Here is a 17,201-nt window from a genome sequence, read left to right as displayed (position 1 = left end):
TTTTTTTATGATAGGTCAGAAATAGGTCATAAACGTAGCCTATATATAGAAGATTATTAAAAAAGAGAATATCATAAAAATAGAAAATGAATTAGTCTTTATCAATGGTTTTACAGAAGATAAAGAATTCATAGTAAACTTCACGCATTCACAGGTGACCCTAAGGTCTTCTAAAAATGAAAATACCAGCCCAGCAAAAATGAGCCACCAGTGTTTTTTTTGTTTCTGTTTTTGTTTGTTTTTTGGGATTTTTGTGTTTTGGTTTTGGTTTTATTTACTGGTTTTGGGTTTTTTTTTTGTAAAAGTGGCAGAAAGAATCAGATGGCCTCTACTGTGGATGGCTGAAGATGTGTATTTTCCCCTTATGAAAGGGAGGAGCTGCAGAGACTATAAACATTTATAGGGTGAGAGGCCCCTAACTACCAATGAGATGCAACAAAGGAGACAGTGGAACTCATGAGCTATTGTGCTCAGTAGGCCAGAAAAATACTGGGAATTCTCAGAGTGTTGGAAACAAACCAGAAGACATTTTATTTCCAAAGTACAAAACCTGGGGTGCAAGGCAGAGTACCACAAGGCACAGGCAGTTACCACAGGCAACTGTGGAGTTGGAGAAAATGCAGAGGGAGCACATGAGATGATAAATGGCTGGCAGGGAGAGTGGTGTGGAGAGAGACAGGACATTTCTTATAGGGAGGGACCCAAACCCAAGGGGATGTGAAGAAAGTAGCTAAAACCTTTAAGAAAGGCCCCGTCTTGGTGTCAGCACCAAATCTCAGAACACTTCCACAAAGGGCTACTCCAAAAGCACTACAGAGCTAAGGCAAGAGTCGGTATTAGGGAATATTATCTCCCACTGTGTTGTCTTACTTATGGAGTATCATTACTCCAAGATACAGCCCAAACTGAAATAAAATAAGTTTTCTAAGAATATTCGGCCCTATACCTGGAGGCAGCTCTGTAATGCTTGTGTAAGTCTGTCCTCTGAGGTTGACATGAAGAAAGGGCAATGTAGTCCACACAGCATGCCTGGGTGGCCCTGGATGTGATGCGGCTGAGTCTATCTTTGTCATCTCTAATACCTGTTTGTCCTCTACCTGTGGACTGAGCTTCATGGGTGATGCACCAAGGTCGCTGTGGCACACAACTTAGTCCTGCTGAGTGCACCCCTACAATCTTGTCTAAGGCAGAAAAACTTTCTCTGGAGCAAGGGAGGATTGGAACAAGGTGGCTTTGGCACACAGCACTCTCCCCCCTTGCTGTGAAGGAGAAATGCTGAGGTCATAAGGTGATAAAAGGAGGACCAAATCAAGAGTAAACAGAACTGGGCTTCCCTGGTGGCGCAGTGGTTGGGAGTCTGCCAGCCGATGCAGGGGACACGGGTTCGTGCCCCGGTCCGGGAAGATCCCACATGCCGCGGAGTGGCTGGACCCATGAGCCACGGCCGCTGAGCCTGCGCGTCCGGAGCCTGTGCTCCGCAACGGGAGAGGCCACGGCAGTGAGAGGCCCGTGTACCGCAAAAAAAAAAAAAAAAAGAGTAAACAGAACTAATCCTAGTCTAGCTCTGCCACTGACCAGCTGCTGTGTCCCGGAGCAGGTCATTTCACACCTCTGGGCTTTAGCATCACCCACCCCCTGTAGATCAGATCTGGCTTTCTGTGGTTCCATCCTGCCGCTGGCTTATTTTGGGGCCACCTTCAGTAAGTTCCAGGGGCAGGGCCTGTGTGAAGAGCCTAAGGCAAAGATGAGACATCCAGACAGTGCTCCAGCGCACCTCAGAAATACAAATGTGACTTGAGGCTTGATTTCCTGTATTCAGGAAGTTATTGGAAATAAAATATGCACCTTCTTCTGCCTCCTTCTCCTTTTTTCCCTCCTTGTCCTCCTCCCCCACCCCCTTTTTCCTCCGTGTTCTTCTTCTGCTGGAGGGTGAAGAGTACAGTGTAAGCAGAGGCAAGAGGCCTGATCAAGGTCTGTTTGCATTTGTCCTCCAAACTGAGTCAGCATACAGTCTCCTGAAGTCACAGGGGAGGAAACTGAGGTTGTTTGGCCGAATCTTGCTTGTTTTGCTTACTCAGACTCGTAGCCCAGGCCAGTAACTGACAGCTATTCATAAAGGGAGAATTGCAGGGTCCTGGGTGTGCTGAGGGGCAGCCAGACAGGGTGGATGCCACAACTGGTTGTTGAGCAAATCTTCATAGGAAAGCAAGAAGCTCTGTGTGTACAGGTGTAGTGCAATATAGTAACATGACAATGTGCAGGTGGCCAGGTGCTCACCTTAGTTCTACCATGGAATCACGGGGTATCAGGGATCTGGGCACAGGGCAGCAGTATTACAGAGCAAAGCAGGTGGCAGAACTCCTCTACATATAGGCAATGTGGCAATGAAAACGTCCTTATTTGTAAAGTGGAGAAAATAGCAATACTTTAGTAACAGGGTTGTGATGAAGACTAAATGAGATAATAATAAATGAAATAAGAATACGCTTTATAAATCACAAAGTCCTATCCAAGTGCTACTTTCTGTTATCAGTTAGTCCAACTCTCTTATCTTACAGAAGAGGAAACTGAGGTCCAACAAAGGAAAGTGAGTTTCCTAAGGTCATACACTAGAATGGAACACAGTCTACATACAAATTCCTTATCCGATATATGATTTGCAAATATTTTCTACCTTTCTGTGGGTTGTCTTTTCACTCTCTTGATGGTATCCTTTGGAGCACAAATGCTTGTAATTTTGAAATCCATGTATCTATTTTTAATTTGTTGCTTGTGCTTTGTCATCATAGCTAAGAAACCATTGTCTACGCCATGGTCATGAAGATTTATACCTATGTTTTCTTCTAAGAGTTTTTAGGTTTATCTCTTATATTTAGATCTTTGATCTATTTTGAGTTAATTTCTGTATGTGGTGTGAGGTAGGGGTCCTACTTCATTGTTTTACGTGTGGATATTCAGTTGTCTGAGCACAATTTATTGAAAAGACTATCATTTTCCCATTGAATTTTCCCAGCACTGTTTTGGAAAGCCAGCTGACTATAAATGTAAGGATTTATTTCTGAACTCCTAATTCTATTCCATTAATTTATTTGTCAGTCCTTATGCCAGAATCTCACTGTCTTGATTAATGTAACTGTGTAGTAAGTTATAAAATCAGATAGTTAAAAAAAACAAATAATTCCTCTGGTGTATGAGAAAAAAGCAGCAGTCTTTTGCTTCATCCTTCACCCCTGAATCCTATCCCCCACTTTCAAATTTTTATCTATTTTATCTATCTATCTATCTGTCTATTTTTATGTTTAAGAAACCTACTTACTCAGCTCTTTCTTGATTTAATCTTTTGATGTCATCTACTTTCTTCTTTTAATGGTAGATGGGGATTTGTTTTTTTGGTTTTTTTTTTGCTGTACGCGGGCCTCTCACTGTTGTGGCCTCTCCCATTGCGGAGCACAGGCTCCGGACGCGCAGGCTCAGAGGCCATGGCTCACGGTCCCAGCCGCTCCGTGGCATGTAGGATCTTCCTGGTCCGGGGCACGAACCCGTGTCCCCTGCATCAGCAGGCGGACTCTCAACCACTGCGCCACCAGGGAAGCCCGGGGATTTGGTATTTTTACCAAAACATACTCCTTCCTTGCCCTCTAACCTCACAATATATTAAATTAATAAGAAGTGTTTTCATTTTATGATCAAATTAGCATTACTCGCTGCTGAACCAAGGATGGTATTCTGATTTCATTCCTTTTTTCTACAACGTTTTGTTTTTCCTACAGTTGATAATGGCTACTTTGCTTGCTTAGTTTTACAGATTGCTCTCATTCTTCTCAAGTCCTCCAACAGATAGATAAAGCCTCTCTGACTACTAATATCTGAGCATAGCATATCATCACAACCCCAATCCTGGGCCTATATCTGGAGAAAACCATAATTCGAAAAGATACTAGGATATGGTTCCCCTGTGCTCTTCCCAATGCATCACATCAGGGAATATGTGATATCTCTTATTATTGGTAATTTTAACCTTGATCACTTGGGTAAAGTGGTATCTGCCAGCATTAACTGAGCTTTCTTTTTAATTGAGTTACAGTAGATTTACAGTATTATATTAGTTTCAGGTGTAACAACATAGTGATTCAAAATTTTTATAGATTGCACTCCACTTATAATTATTATAAAATATTGGCTGTATTCCCTGTGTTGTACACAGTTTAGCTTATTTGTTTTATACATAGTAGTTTGTACCTCTTAATCCTCTCCCTCTATATTGACCCTCCTCCCTTCCCTCTCCCCACTGGTAACCACTAGTTTGTTCTCTATATCTGTGAGTCTGTCTCTTTTTTGTTATATTCACTAATTTGTTTTATTTTTTAGAGTTCACATATAAGTGATAACACACAGTATTTGTCTTTCTCTTTTTTAGAGTTCATATATAAGTGATAACATACAGTATTTGTCTTTCTCTGTCTGACTTACTTCACTTAGCATAATACCCTCCAGGTCTATCCATGTTATTGCAAACGGCAAAATTTTTTTTTTTTTTTTTTTGTGACTGAGGAGTATTCCATTGTATATATGTGCCACATCTTCTTTATCCATTCATCTGTTGATGGGCATTTAGGTTGCTTTCATATCTTGGCTATTGTAAATAATGCTGCTATGAACATTGAGGTGCACGTATTTTTTCCAATTAGGGTTTTCCTTTCCTTTAGATATCCTAGGAGTGGAACTGCTGGATCACATGGTAGTTCTATTTTTAGTTTTTTAAGGAACTTCCATACTGTTTTCCGTAGCGGCTGTACCAATTTACATTCCCACCAAGAGTGTAGGAGGGTTCCTTTTTCTCCACATCTTTGCCAACACTTGTGGTCTTTTGATGTTAGCCATATGACAGGTGTGAGGTGATCTCTCATGATTTTGATTTGCATTTCTCTGATGATTAGTGATGTTGAGCATCTTTTTGTGTGCCTTTTTGCCCTCTGTATTTATCCAACATTTTCATCTTAACAGTTTCCAAAAAATTCTTGCTATCTCATGTAGTATCAACTACTTTTCCCAAATCTTTCCTTCTGAATCCTTTCATAGGGTAGCTATAGGAGCTTATATGAATTAAACATCTTTCCAGCTCCTTTAAAGAAAGATAGGGGGGAAAATTACTCATAGTTTATATTTGCTTGTAAAGACATTGAAAAGAGCCAGAGTTGAGACAGGTTTGGAACAGTTTGGTCTGTGTGCCTGCATTTATTTTTCGTATTTGCTGGAGTAGTCTGAAATTAAGTCCTTTATTTCTGGAATTGTCCTGACTCTTCCTGTTAGCAATTAACTGAGGCAGAACCATGGCTGAACTTGTTTTTGGCATGCATAATATGCCTGGCATGCAAGGCTGTGGGTGAATGATGTGGGGGTGTCACCACTCTGTGTTGACCCCTGCATCCAGAGCACTTGCCAGAAATTATGGTAGCCGCAGATCTTACACATCCAACTCTACTCTGGCTGCCCCTTGGTCCATCTTGGCCTCCAGCCACTGACACTCTGAGCCAAGGGGTTTCTTATGGAAATCACTTATATCCACTCCCCCCAGGCTTTCCTTTCACCTGGTTGAATCACAGGTTAGTCTACCTCTGCTCTATCTCCTTACGTCAGTACCAGCAGAAATTCCTCGTAGTCTCTGCATGTGGATGTCTCTTCCCATAGGTTCCAGGACTGACACAAGCCATTTAATGGGCCCTTAGGAGGGGTGGGGTGGGGCAGAGTTAAAAATGCTCAGATCACTATCTTGAGTGGAGTTCTGATTTCCGCCACCCACCATTGCAGTTTTCTTAGTGATTGTTTCCTTTTCCTTTCCATTCTTTTTTTCTCTTTTCTTCTCCTTCTCCTACTTCTTCTCCCCCACTTCCTCTTCCTCCCCCTCCTCCCTCCTTTTTAAAAATTATGTATGTTACATATAAAGTAAAGTGTACTGTTAGGCTGCTCCCTGCAGGCCTACAAGGCCTGCTCTTGCCCAGCTTTAGGACCAAAGAAAGAGCCCGGAGTCAGCAACAGAGGTGGTTTAATGGATGGGGGAGTTTACATATCTGAAGCAAGGTCTTGGAGCAAGATCCTGCACACCCCACCGTGTGCAGGGGACGGCGGGTAGGATATGACGACAGTCTTCACCACCAGAGGGAGAGGGAGATTACCAGTTATGGGGGGAATTAATGTCAGGTTGGCTCATCAGTTACCAGGGAAACCAGCAGAAGGGCAGGGCCCTCACCACCTATTTGATAAGAACAATCACTAGCTGGGGCCTGGAACAAGTATGTAGGAAGTTCAGTTATGTTAGTAGGGTATAGGTGAAGTAGGCACTGGTCAAGTAGGGGATGTATAGAGAGCAAGAGAACAGCTATCTCGAGTGGCCTGGCCATGTACTAATAAGGGCATGCTGGATAAATTTATTTATTTATTTATTTATTTATTCTGAGAGCTTTTCATTTTATTTATTTGTTTTTTAAATTTAGTTTTTACTGAAGTATAAGAGTTGATTTACAATGTTGTTTTAGTTTCTGTTGTACAGCAAAGTGATTCAGTTATACATATATATACACATATTATTTTCCATTATGGTTTATTACAGGATAATGGATATAGTCCCCTGTGCTATACAGTAGGACCTTGTTGTCCATCCATTCTGTATATAATAGTTTGTATCTGCTAATTCCAAACTCACAATCCATCTCTCCCCGACCTCTCCTCCCTCTTGGGAACCACAAGTCTGTTCTCTATGCCTGTGAATTTGTTTCTGTTTTGTAGATAAGTTCATTTGTGTCATATTTTAGATACTACATATAAGTAATATCATATGGTATTTGTCTTTCTCTGTCTGACTTACTTCACTTACTATGATAACCTCTAGGTCCATCCATGCTGCTGCAAATGGCATTATTTCATTCTTATGGCTGAGTAACATTCCATTGTGTGTGTGTGTGTGTGTGTGTGTGTGTGTGTGTGTGTGTGTATACACCACATCTTCTCTATCCATTCATCTGTTGATGGATACTTAGGTTGCTTCCATGTCTTAGCTATTGTAAATAGTGCTGCTATGAACATTGGGGTGTGTGTATCTTTTTGAATTATAGTTTTGTCCGGATATATGCCCAGGAGTGGGACTGCAGGATCATATGTTTACTCTGTTTTTAGTTTTTTGAGGAAGCTCCATACTGTTTTCCATAGTGGTTGTACCAATTTACATTCCCACCAACAGTGTAGGAGGGTTCCTTTTTTTCCACACCCTCTCCTATGCTGGATAAATTTATGTATGTGTGTGTAACTGACACTCAGATAAAAATATAGAACACTTCCATCGCCCCAGAAGGCTGTCCCTCTTCAACCAATACCGACCCTCCGTCCAAAGGTAAATACTATCCTGACTTCTATTCCCATCAATTGTTTTTGTCTGTTCTTGAACTGCATATGTATTTCTCCATTTACTCCGATTTCTCTTTATTTTTCTCATTATGATTTTATCATTTTCTTCAAATAAATTTCCTTTTGTTTCTTTTCTTAATTGAAGTATAATTGATTTACAATATTATATTAGTTTTAGGTGTACAACATGGTGATTCAATATTTTTACAGATTATACTCCATTTAAGCTTATTACAAAACAGTAACTATATTTCCCTGTGCTGTACAATATATCCTTGTTGCTTATTTATTTTATACATAGTAGTGTGTATCTCTTAATCTTTTACCCCTATCTTGCCCCTCCCCCTTCAAGTAAATTTCTTGAAGGGAAATTTATGACATATTGGACCTTTCAAATATGGCATCTCACTTCATCTTCCTGGGTTAGGCATTACTGTCCCCATTTTATGTGGAAAAAACTGAGGCTGAGAGGTTAAATAATCAGCTTGAGCTCACATAGTCACTTTCTCACAGAGCAAGCAGCAGAGTCCAGATTTAAATTCATGTTGGTCTGCTTCCAAAGTCTGAGCTTTTTCCTCCAGAAACTAATATCTCAACAAACACCTTTTGCTCATGAACAAAACTTAATATAGGGTGCTTTTTCGCAGCAGTGAATTATTACTAAAGTTGGAATGGGCTGTAGAAACTTTTCTGCATATTTTGAGAAATATAGTACATCACCTTTATTTGCTGCCACCCTGCTTCTCCTCCCTCCCGAGACACCTACCAAATTCTGTCTCAATTTCCACAGTGAAAGTGGCCTCAGGTTTCCAGTATTTTTGACCGACTCACACCATCAAGAGTAATGGTCGGGACTTCTCTGGTGACTCAGTGGTTAAGAATCTGCCTGCCAATGCAGGGGACACGGGTTCGATCCCTGGTCCGGGAAGATCGCACGTGCCACGGAGCAACTAAGCCCGTGCGCCACAACGACTGAGCCTGCACTCTAGAGCCCGTAAGCCACAACTACTGAAGCCCTCGCTCCTATAGCCCGTGCTCTGCAGCAAGAGAAGCCACTGCAATGAGAAGCCCGCGCACCACAAGGAATAGTAGCCCCCGCTCGCCGCAACTAGAGAAAGCCCGTGTGCAGCAACGAAGCCCCAACGCAGCCAATAAATAAATAAATTTATTCAAAAAAAAAAAAGAATAATGGTCAATTTCCCATTCTTTCCAGAAGAGGGCAGTAGAGTCCACACTAAATTGCTTAGACCCTGAACTGCCTAAAGCCAAATTCCTGTGAGACCTGAGGCGGGTGACTCACTGAGCAGTTACGGTTTACTAATTATTGTGGACCTTATGCGCACACAACGTTACATAAAGTGTACGCACAATGTTAAGTGAAGTTTAATTTCTACATTCTGTTCTCCCTTTTCCCTTTGAAGTCGTCCACACCCTTATCTTCTTTTATTGAAACCTCTCACTTACCCTGCTTCTGACGTCCTCTCAGCTCCGAAGTAAGTGAATGAGGAGTCTGTTTTCTTGGGGCTCTGTTTTCTTCCAAAGGCAGTCCTAGAAAGTTGTTTGCCAGTTTGTGTTCCTGACTTCCCTCAAAGTGACTGCTAATGGCTGACTCCAGTGCAAGAAGCGTGGCCTAATATCTGGTTAGTATTGGGCAAATCTATAAGAGAATTAAAAAAAAATAAACATTTAAAAACTACAAAGAAAAGTAGCTGACATTTACTGTGCCTTTACTAAGTGCCAGGCACTTTTTAAGCCCAGGCACCCACAGAGACAATGAAGACCCCTATACAGCTGTGCACATGTGAGTGAGTTCCAGATTTGTGGCACAGAGCCTGCAGGAGGTAGAGACCTCAGAGGACCAGCACAGCTGCTCAAGAGGCTAATGTCTGCAACTTAAGAGCTTACTTTGGTACTGAACTTGCCGCATATCTGGCGTCGGTGGGGTAGAGACTTTCCTTGCCCTACTCAAACCTCTACAAGGGTGACTGACCCTTTCTACCTCTGATGTCCTGTGGGCCTCATGGCTGCATCACTTGCCTGGATTGTTGTCTACACAGTCTTGTGTTCATCTTTACTATTCTGAGTGTATGAATGGTATCTCCCCAAGCCAGACCGTGGGCTCCTCAAGGATCCTTCCATGCTGCACACTTTTTGATCCTCTTGTAAATTTCCATGGTACATAAGCTTAGAAAATCTTGATTGATTGGAACTTGGAGTGGAATTCCCATTGCTAGTGTGAAATAAAAGTCATATATTTTTTTTGCCGTACGCGGGCCTCTCACTGTTGTGGCCTCTCCCGTTGCGGAGCACAGGCTCCGGATGCGCAGGCTCAGCGGCCATGGCTTATGGGCCCAGCCGCTTCACGGCATGTGGGATCTTCCCGGACCGGGGCACAAACCCGCATCCCCTGCATCGGCAGGCGGACTCTCAACCACTGCGCCACCAGGGAAGCCCTAAAAGTCATATTTTTATGACAAGACATTTAAACAAAAAATCTTCTCTGCCCTTTGATCTCCTCTCTCCCACCCACTATGCACTGTGTATCCGCATTATGCATCAACTAAACCTCCCCCATTGGCAGGGCCGGAATACCTGCTCAACCTCTCGTAGCACCAACAAGACAACTCCTTAAAAGGTAACATTCCTTCTTGATCTTGTAGGGAGTCATGTGACCCACCATGAGGGCGCTTAGATCTGGATTATGTAATCTGTCTGTAATACGTCATTTGACGTACAGCTCTCTGTCTCAAAAAACTTATATAAATTGTGCCTTGATTTCTAATGGGCAGAACAGTTCTCAGAGCTTCCTGAGACGCTCTTCCTGGGTTATAATCCTCAAACTTGGCACAAATAAAATTTTCCTTTGCTTTCTTAGATCAGTTGATTAAGTTTTCGTCAACACTAGCACTTACAAGCTGGCATTTCTGCACTGTGGGTCCCAGCGTCCTCATCTGTGAAACAGGGAGGTTGGTCTTTACCAATCCTGCCATTCTGGAATTCTTTGTATCCAGCTTTGTCTTTTCTAGGGTCTGAGTAGAGAAATGCTGAGTGACTGAAACCAGCCAGTTACTTGGTGGGTGGGGGGAGGAGGTGCATGTCAGTATCAATCTCAGCAGTCAAAGGGGGACATGGAGTTTTGGTTGGAGAGATCCCTGGGAGGTTTTACCACATTGGATGAAAGTTCTGAGTTTGCTTTGGCCTTGGCCTCTCTCTTCAGAAACAACAGAAGCATTACAGCTAGCATCACTTAAAAGCTGCAGAGAAATGGAGAATAAGGCTCCCTAAAATGGCCATGAGAACCAGTCACCAGCAGAGCTTTCTTTGGCATAAGACTAAATTGAAGAAAAATCTTCATTCAAACAAATGGCTCGTTGAGTAGCTTTGTTTATGAAATACAATGACGTCCTGTGAATCTAATATGGGATGTTATCTTACAGTTGATGACATTGCTTCACATAATTTTTGTTCCATTAAAAAAACTTTAATTCTTCTCTTTGGTCAGACTTGAAATGGTGTTCAATGCCATGGGCAAAGGAGCTTATTAAAAGATGTGAGGGTCAGAGATTATTCATTAAGAGTAATGGACACATTTTGTGGGTATTAAAACCCTCAAAACGGATTAGTTCTGGCATGTTGATTTTCTAAAACAACTGCAAAATAGTGGGAACAGGCCTGGGCTTCAAAATCAAGGCTTGGTCTGGATCCCCTAGGGACCAGGAGAGGTGATGGCTTCACCTCTCTGGATCCCATTCAACTGAGTGTAAGACTCATGTCTTATGTGTCAGGCTGGCTTGGGGGACAGTGAGTGAGCAGGTCAGCTTGGAGGTGGGGTGGGGGGACCTACAATGCAGGGAGGAGGGGACAGCAAGTCTGGAAAGGTGGTGAGAGGTCAGATGACAGAAGACGGTGGCCATCAGGTCAGGGTCTATGACCTGTCTTTTGCAGACACCAGAAATCAAAGAAAGAATTACAAGGTCAAAAAACATGTGGGAAAGATGGACCTGGCTGTGTCACACAGGATGAAGAGACAGGAAGATGGAGTGGGACTCTTAACCATCATCCAGGCATGTTACATCCCCTTGTAGAGCATTTGATGTTACACTTTCAGCCCAGTATGAGGTGCTGTCTGTTTGGGTGGTTTTTATAAACTCATCTCCATGTTTTATTTGTTTCCTAATCACCTTGCCAGGGGCCCGCTCATACTCCTATGGCTGCTCTGTGGCCTCTGTTCCCCTGACAGCCTTGCCTGGGGTGGCCCCATGTCCGTGGCTCAGCTCTGCTGGCATCAGGTCAAGGATGGTAACATCAGGTCAGGACCCCTTAGAGCCGGGTCACTCCCATGTGATAGGACATGGCCCACACTGAACTGTACTCTCAACACTTACAACTATGACAATCTACCATCTAGGGCCCAGCACCCAAGTGTGGCCAAAGTGAACTCTAAAGTTTGGTTTTGGTCCCCATGATCTGCTGTCATCTGCCCAGTGCATCCTAGCGGGGTCTGCTTGCCCGGGAGTTTCCTCATCCCACAACTCGTGTCTCTGGATCCCAGCCCCTAAGTGCCCTGCTCACCCCTTTCCAAAGGGACAACCTTGCTCAACAGACCATCTGGCATGTGTGGTAAAGGCTCCAAGCTTCAGGGTCTGGGTTTTCTTTCTGGATGCTGGGGGTGTGACTAACACCTGAGCCAGAGCCATGGGACCAAATAGGGTCACGTGTGGGAAGTCACACTGAGTGCTCCAAAGTGTGCCCAAGTGGTAAGGGAACTGCTCACGGACATGTCTCGGGCCCCGAGAACTTTGGAAAACTCTCCTTTCCAGAACATGTTGGTGAGTTTAGCTGGGTCTTGTGGGTGCTGGATTTTAACCCAGAGGAGCAGGCATCTGAGCATCTGAATCTTGCTTTAGGATGCAAGGACCAGGAAGGAGGAAAACTGACACATTTGAAGGCTGAGCCAGTCTCCATAAAACCCTTGACTGGTCACAGTAAATCCAGCTCGGCAGAGGGAAAGCTGGCTCAGCCTGACCCATCTGATCAGCCAGTGTTGATACAAAGCAAGGAACCTGATGAACATAAACACGTGAAATATTTCTAGCAGTGACCTTCTGTCTGCAGGTGTGAAGTCAGGACCCTACTCAGTGCCCTGCTCAGTGTCCGCACAAACACTTCATATGCTTGTGTTTGTTCAGGGCCCTGCCTAACAGGGCTGAAGCAGAGCCTGTGAGTCACACGCATGTGTCATCCAGCTGGCGTCCAGTGCTAGTGTCTTTACCAAAGATGGCAAAGAGAGTGCAAAGAAAAGAGCCAGCCTCTGCTCTCAGATATCTCAAAATCCAGTTGAGGAGACCAGACCTGTGTGACCTGGGACAGATCACACAACCTCTCTGGGCCTGTTTTTCCAATCCCCACAGTAGAGAAGGAACTTCCACTTTCGTTAAAGAATCACAGACCCTTAGTTGTGGCAGAGACCTCCTCCTCCTCCCACCTCTCTTCCACCACAGCCTAGACAAGGGGTCCCTTTTGTTCCATACCTCCTCTCATGGGGACCTCACTACCACCTGTGCAGTCATTCTGATGTGGGACAGCTCTAATCCTTAACAAGCTATGTATTTTCTTCGGGAGAAGATTTAACACCCAGGGAGATCAAGGGAAGCTGGGCGCTGGTCCAGGGAACTGGGATGCCCCTGAGCTGGCATTCCTGTCTGTGCTGATGGCTTCTGCCAAGGGGAGGAGAGAGAATGGCAGCCTCTCCTGTCCTCCCTGGCTGTGTAATCCTCCTGGGCCAGCTGCCCTCATCCTTGCCCTCCACACTTAGCCTGCACTGTTCTTTCAGACAGGAATGAGTGTCCCCTTATACCAGATAGAGAACTTGTTTTCATGCTTCAAGATCTAGCTCAAATGTCTCTTGTAGGGGCAAAAAAGTTTTCCCCTCCCTGCTTCTCATTTCTTTGGCTAACTTAATAATGAAATTGACATAAGACAGATGAACAGGAGAAAAACAAATTTGATTTTGTAAGCATGGGAGTCCGGAAAAATATGAGGCTCAAAGAGGTGACCAAAGCAGGCAGCGTTTACACCTTTTGGACAAAGAAACAATACATTTGTGAAGAATTGACAAGACAAAGAAGTTTGGTCTTGGGGTAGTAAATTAGTGAGGGAGTGACAGTGTTTATTTACACAGTCTTCTCAGCCCTAAATTCTCTGTCTCTGGTGATACAAATGCCTTCTATTTTCCTGGTACAGGGAGGGTGGCTTTCAGGGGGACAAAGGAGGGTCAGAGTGTCCTTTTGACACCAGCTGTTTCTCAAGTAACTTTAACTCAAAATAATCAAGGACTTCCCTGGCGGTTCAGTGGTTAAGACTTCACTTTCCAGTGCAGGGGGTTGGGGGTTCAATCCCTGGTCGGGGAGCTAAGATCCCACATGCCTCACAGCCAAAAAAACAAGACATAAAACAGGAGCAATGTTGTAACAAATTCACTAGAGACTTTAAAAATGATCCACATAAAACAAAAAAAATCAATATGCCAAGTGACATGTTTTGGGATGGCGTATTCTGCTTCTCTACCCTCTTCTTTCATGAAGTCTTCTCTGATTTATCCAGGCCGAGCCACTCCTCTCTCCACATTCCCTCAACACGGAGCACTTGCTTCAGTTACAGCAGGAGTATGTAGTGTAGCTGCTGTATTTTTACAAACCTTCTCCTTCACGGGACTCCAAGCTCCTCCAGGCTGATTGCTGGCTCTTCTATCCAGGTTTGCATCTTTAGTATCTGTTATAGATCCCAACATACAGTGTGTACTCAGTTAATATTTGTTGCTGTGACCCATCTACATAAAGACATAGATAAATATACACATATACTTCTTTTTTTTTTTTTTTTTTGGCGGTACGTGGGCCTCTCACTGTTGTGGCCTCTCCCGTTGCGGAGCACAGGCTCCGGACGCGCAGGCACAGCGGCCATGGCTCACGGGCCCAGCCGCTCCGCGGCATGTGGGATCCTCCCGGACTGGGGTACGAACCCGTGTCCCCTGCATCGGCAGGCGGACTCTCAACCACTGCGCCACCAGGGAAGCCCATACTTCTTTATTTTTATTTCTTCTTCCCCTCCTCCCTCCCTCCCTCCCATCCGTTTCGGCTAAAAACCCTTTCCTGTGGAGGAGAGAGGCAGATGCCCTCAGAATGAGCTATAGTTGTAAGAGGAGGGTCCTCATCTACCGGCAGTTCAGAATTTCTCATAAAGCTCTTTAAAAATTATATATATATATTTTGGGCTTCCCTGGTGGCGCAGTGGTTGAGAGTCCGCCTGCCAATGCAGAGGACACGGGTTCGTGCCCCGGTCCGGGAAGATCCCACATGCCGCGGAGCGGCTGGGTCCGTGAGCCATGGCCGCTGAGCCTGCACGTCCGGAGCCTGTGCTCCGCAACGGGAGAGGCCACAGCAGTGAGAGGCCCGTGTACCGAAAAAAAAAAAATTATATGTATATATTTTTAGTGCATTCAAACATAGCAGTTAGTAATAGCAACTTAAAGCAAAAGCAAGTAAAAACTTAATCATTTAAAAAGAACAGGTGGATTTCTAAGTAAAAGAAGTAAAGCTGGTATTTAAATAGCCCCTTCCTTACTTTCACTCCCTGCCCCAGCCAATAAATCTTTTTGTTTTATAGCTCTTAAGTTAATTTCCATTACAAATAAGTGATGGGTGCACCAAACCGTGTTATACCCAGAGGTATCTTCCAAGGTTGATTCCTGATGTACACTAGAAAAGGCCTGCATTTAGAAACACTTCACCCATGGCCCCTCCTTTGTCCCACAACTGTGTGTGGCCTGCTCTGTGAGGACTATTGTAATCCATGCACTTTGCAATGAACCAAGAGTGAAAGGGTCCTTCCTGACAATTTGTTGGAATTAATTTCCAGACTTAGCTTGAAGCTTTGGGGCTGCAAAGAGCGCGCACCTCATCACTTCCAGCTCCTTTCTTGTTTGGGGAAACCCAGAGTGCTCTGTGGTAGCCCAGCCAGCAGGGGGCAGCCCAACCTCCCCACAGCTCAGAAGAGGCTCTGGGTCCAAGGAAGCTCTTGGCTCCCTCAGAATCAGAGGGGAGCACTCCTCTTCCTCCTAACAAGGCCTACATCCTGCCTTCACCCTTCTGGAGAGTGGAAGATCTTGAACTTCTCTGTAGATCCAAGTAGGGGAATTTCACTAATCTCCTCCAGTGGGAATCTGATGGGCAAACTTGTTAACAAGGTCATCTGGAATTAAGCTCTCTGCATCTTTTCTTTTCAGTATAGTTACATAAGGCATAACACATTCCTCTGGTCCAGCCCTCGAATGTGCCCCAAGCTTTAACGCAAAGAATAATTATGGTACCATCCACAGGAGCCTCGGTCACCCTCCAGGCTTTGGCTAACGTCTTTGTTTGGTCTAAAGCAGAGATTTGCACCTGTGCATCCCAAAGCTCTAGGCAATCCATGCAGATGGGTGGGCAAAGTTGGGGGTTTCCCCAAAACGTTCCACAAAATCTTGTTTCAACAAAAGATTATGCTGCTTAAAGACCAAAGACTCAAGGTTGGGAACCACTGCCCTAGATGGTCTCCACTGTGAGCCTCTTACTCTCCCCACGGGGATGGTTGATGAAGCATAGAGATGGGCATTGCTCAGATCAGGTTGCCTGTCCAGGCAGAGACGTGACTCATTTTACCAGTGAGGGGATGTCTGACAGCAGAGTGGCTGCCTTGGGGCACAGAGGGGTCTAGATTCTAGCAAAGGCTGAAGCTGAAAGCCTCTCCAGAGGGTCTCAGGGAACTGTCTGTAGGGAGGGGGGATCTCTGATAAATATTCACACTGAGACTATTTACAATAACCAAGACATGGAAACAACTTAAATGTCCATTGACAGATGAATGAATAAAGAAGAGGTGGTGTATATACACGGTGGAATATCGCTCAGCCATAAAAAAGAATGAAATAATGCCATTTGCAGCAACATGGATGGACCTAGAGATTATCATACTAAGTGAAGCAAGGCAGAAAGAGAAAGACGAATGCCATATGATATCACTTATATATGGAATCTAAAATATGACACAAATGAACTTATCTACGAAACAGAAACAGACTCACAGGCATAGAGAACAGACTTGTGGTTGCCAAGGGGGAGCGGGGTGGGGGAGGAATGGACTGTGAGTTTGGGATTAGCAGATGCAAACTATTATATGTAGAATGGATAAACAACAAGGTCTTATTGTATTGTACAGGGAACTATATTCAATATCCTGTGATGAACCATAATGGAAAAGAATATGGAAAAGAATATATATATAAAGCTGAACCACTTTGCTGTACACCAGAAACTAACACAACATTGTAAATCAACTATACTTCAATAACATAAAATAAAATAAAATTCACGCTGAGATGCAAGGGACTGAACACATCTTTGGGCCCTCCCTCTTCTGGGCCCTCTTGCATTATAACACAGAAATTTAGATTCCTTTTGAATGTTTTTTGCAAATTGGCAAGAGAATTTTGGGAGGACAAGGGGTCCTAAGCCTGTCGTGGGAAGCAGTGGGGAACAGGCCTTCCTTCCACAGATACCTGTGAGCGTCTGTAGGTGCTTGGCACTGTGCTACGGGGCTGGTGTTACAGAGAGAGATTCATCTGGTCCTTGAGGGGCTCTTAGCCTGGTTGGGGAGGGCTGGGTACTCACACCCACAGGTGGCGACATTACCTTAGGTTAGTAAATTGTGTTCATGTGGCCTGAGGGTGCTGTGGGAGTCTGATGCCAGACCCAGCTTCCAGGCCC

Source organism: Mesoplodon bidens (genome assembly GCF_964165515.1).
Source record: "Mesoplodon bidens genome assembly, chromosome: 6".
NCBI lineage: Eukaryota > Metazoa > Chordata > Mammalia > Artiodactyla > Ziphiidae > Mesoplodon > Mesoplodon bidens.
Note: the sequence above shows the minus strand (reverse complement) of the source record.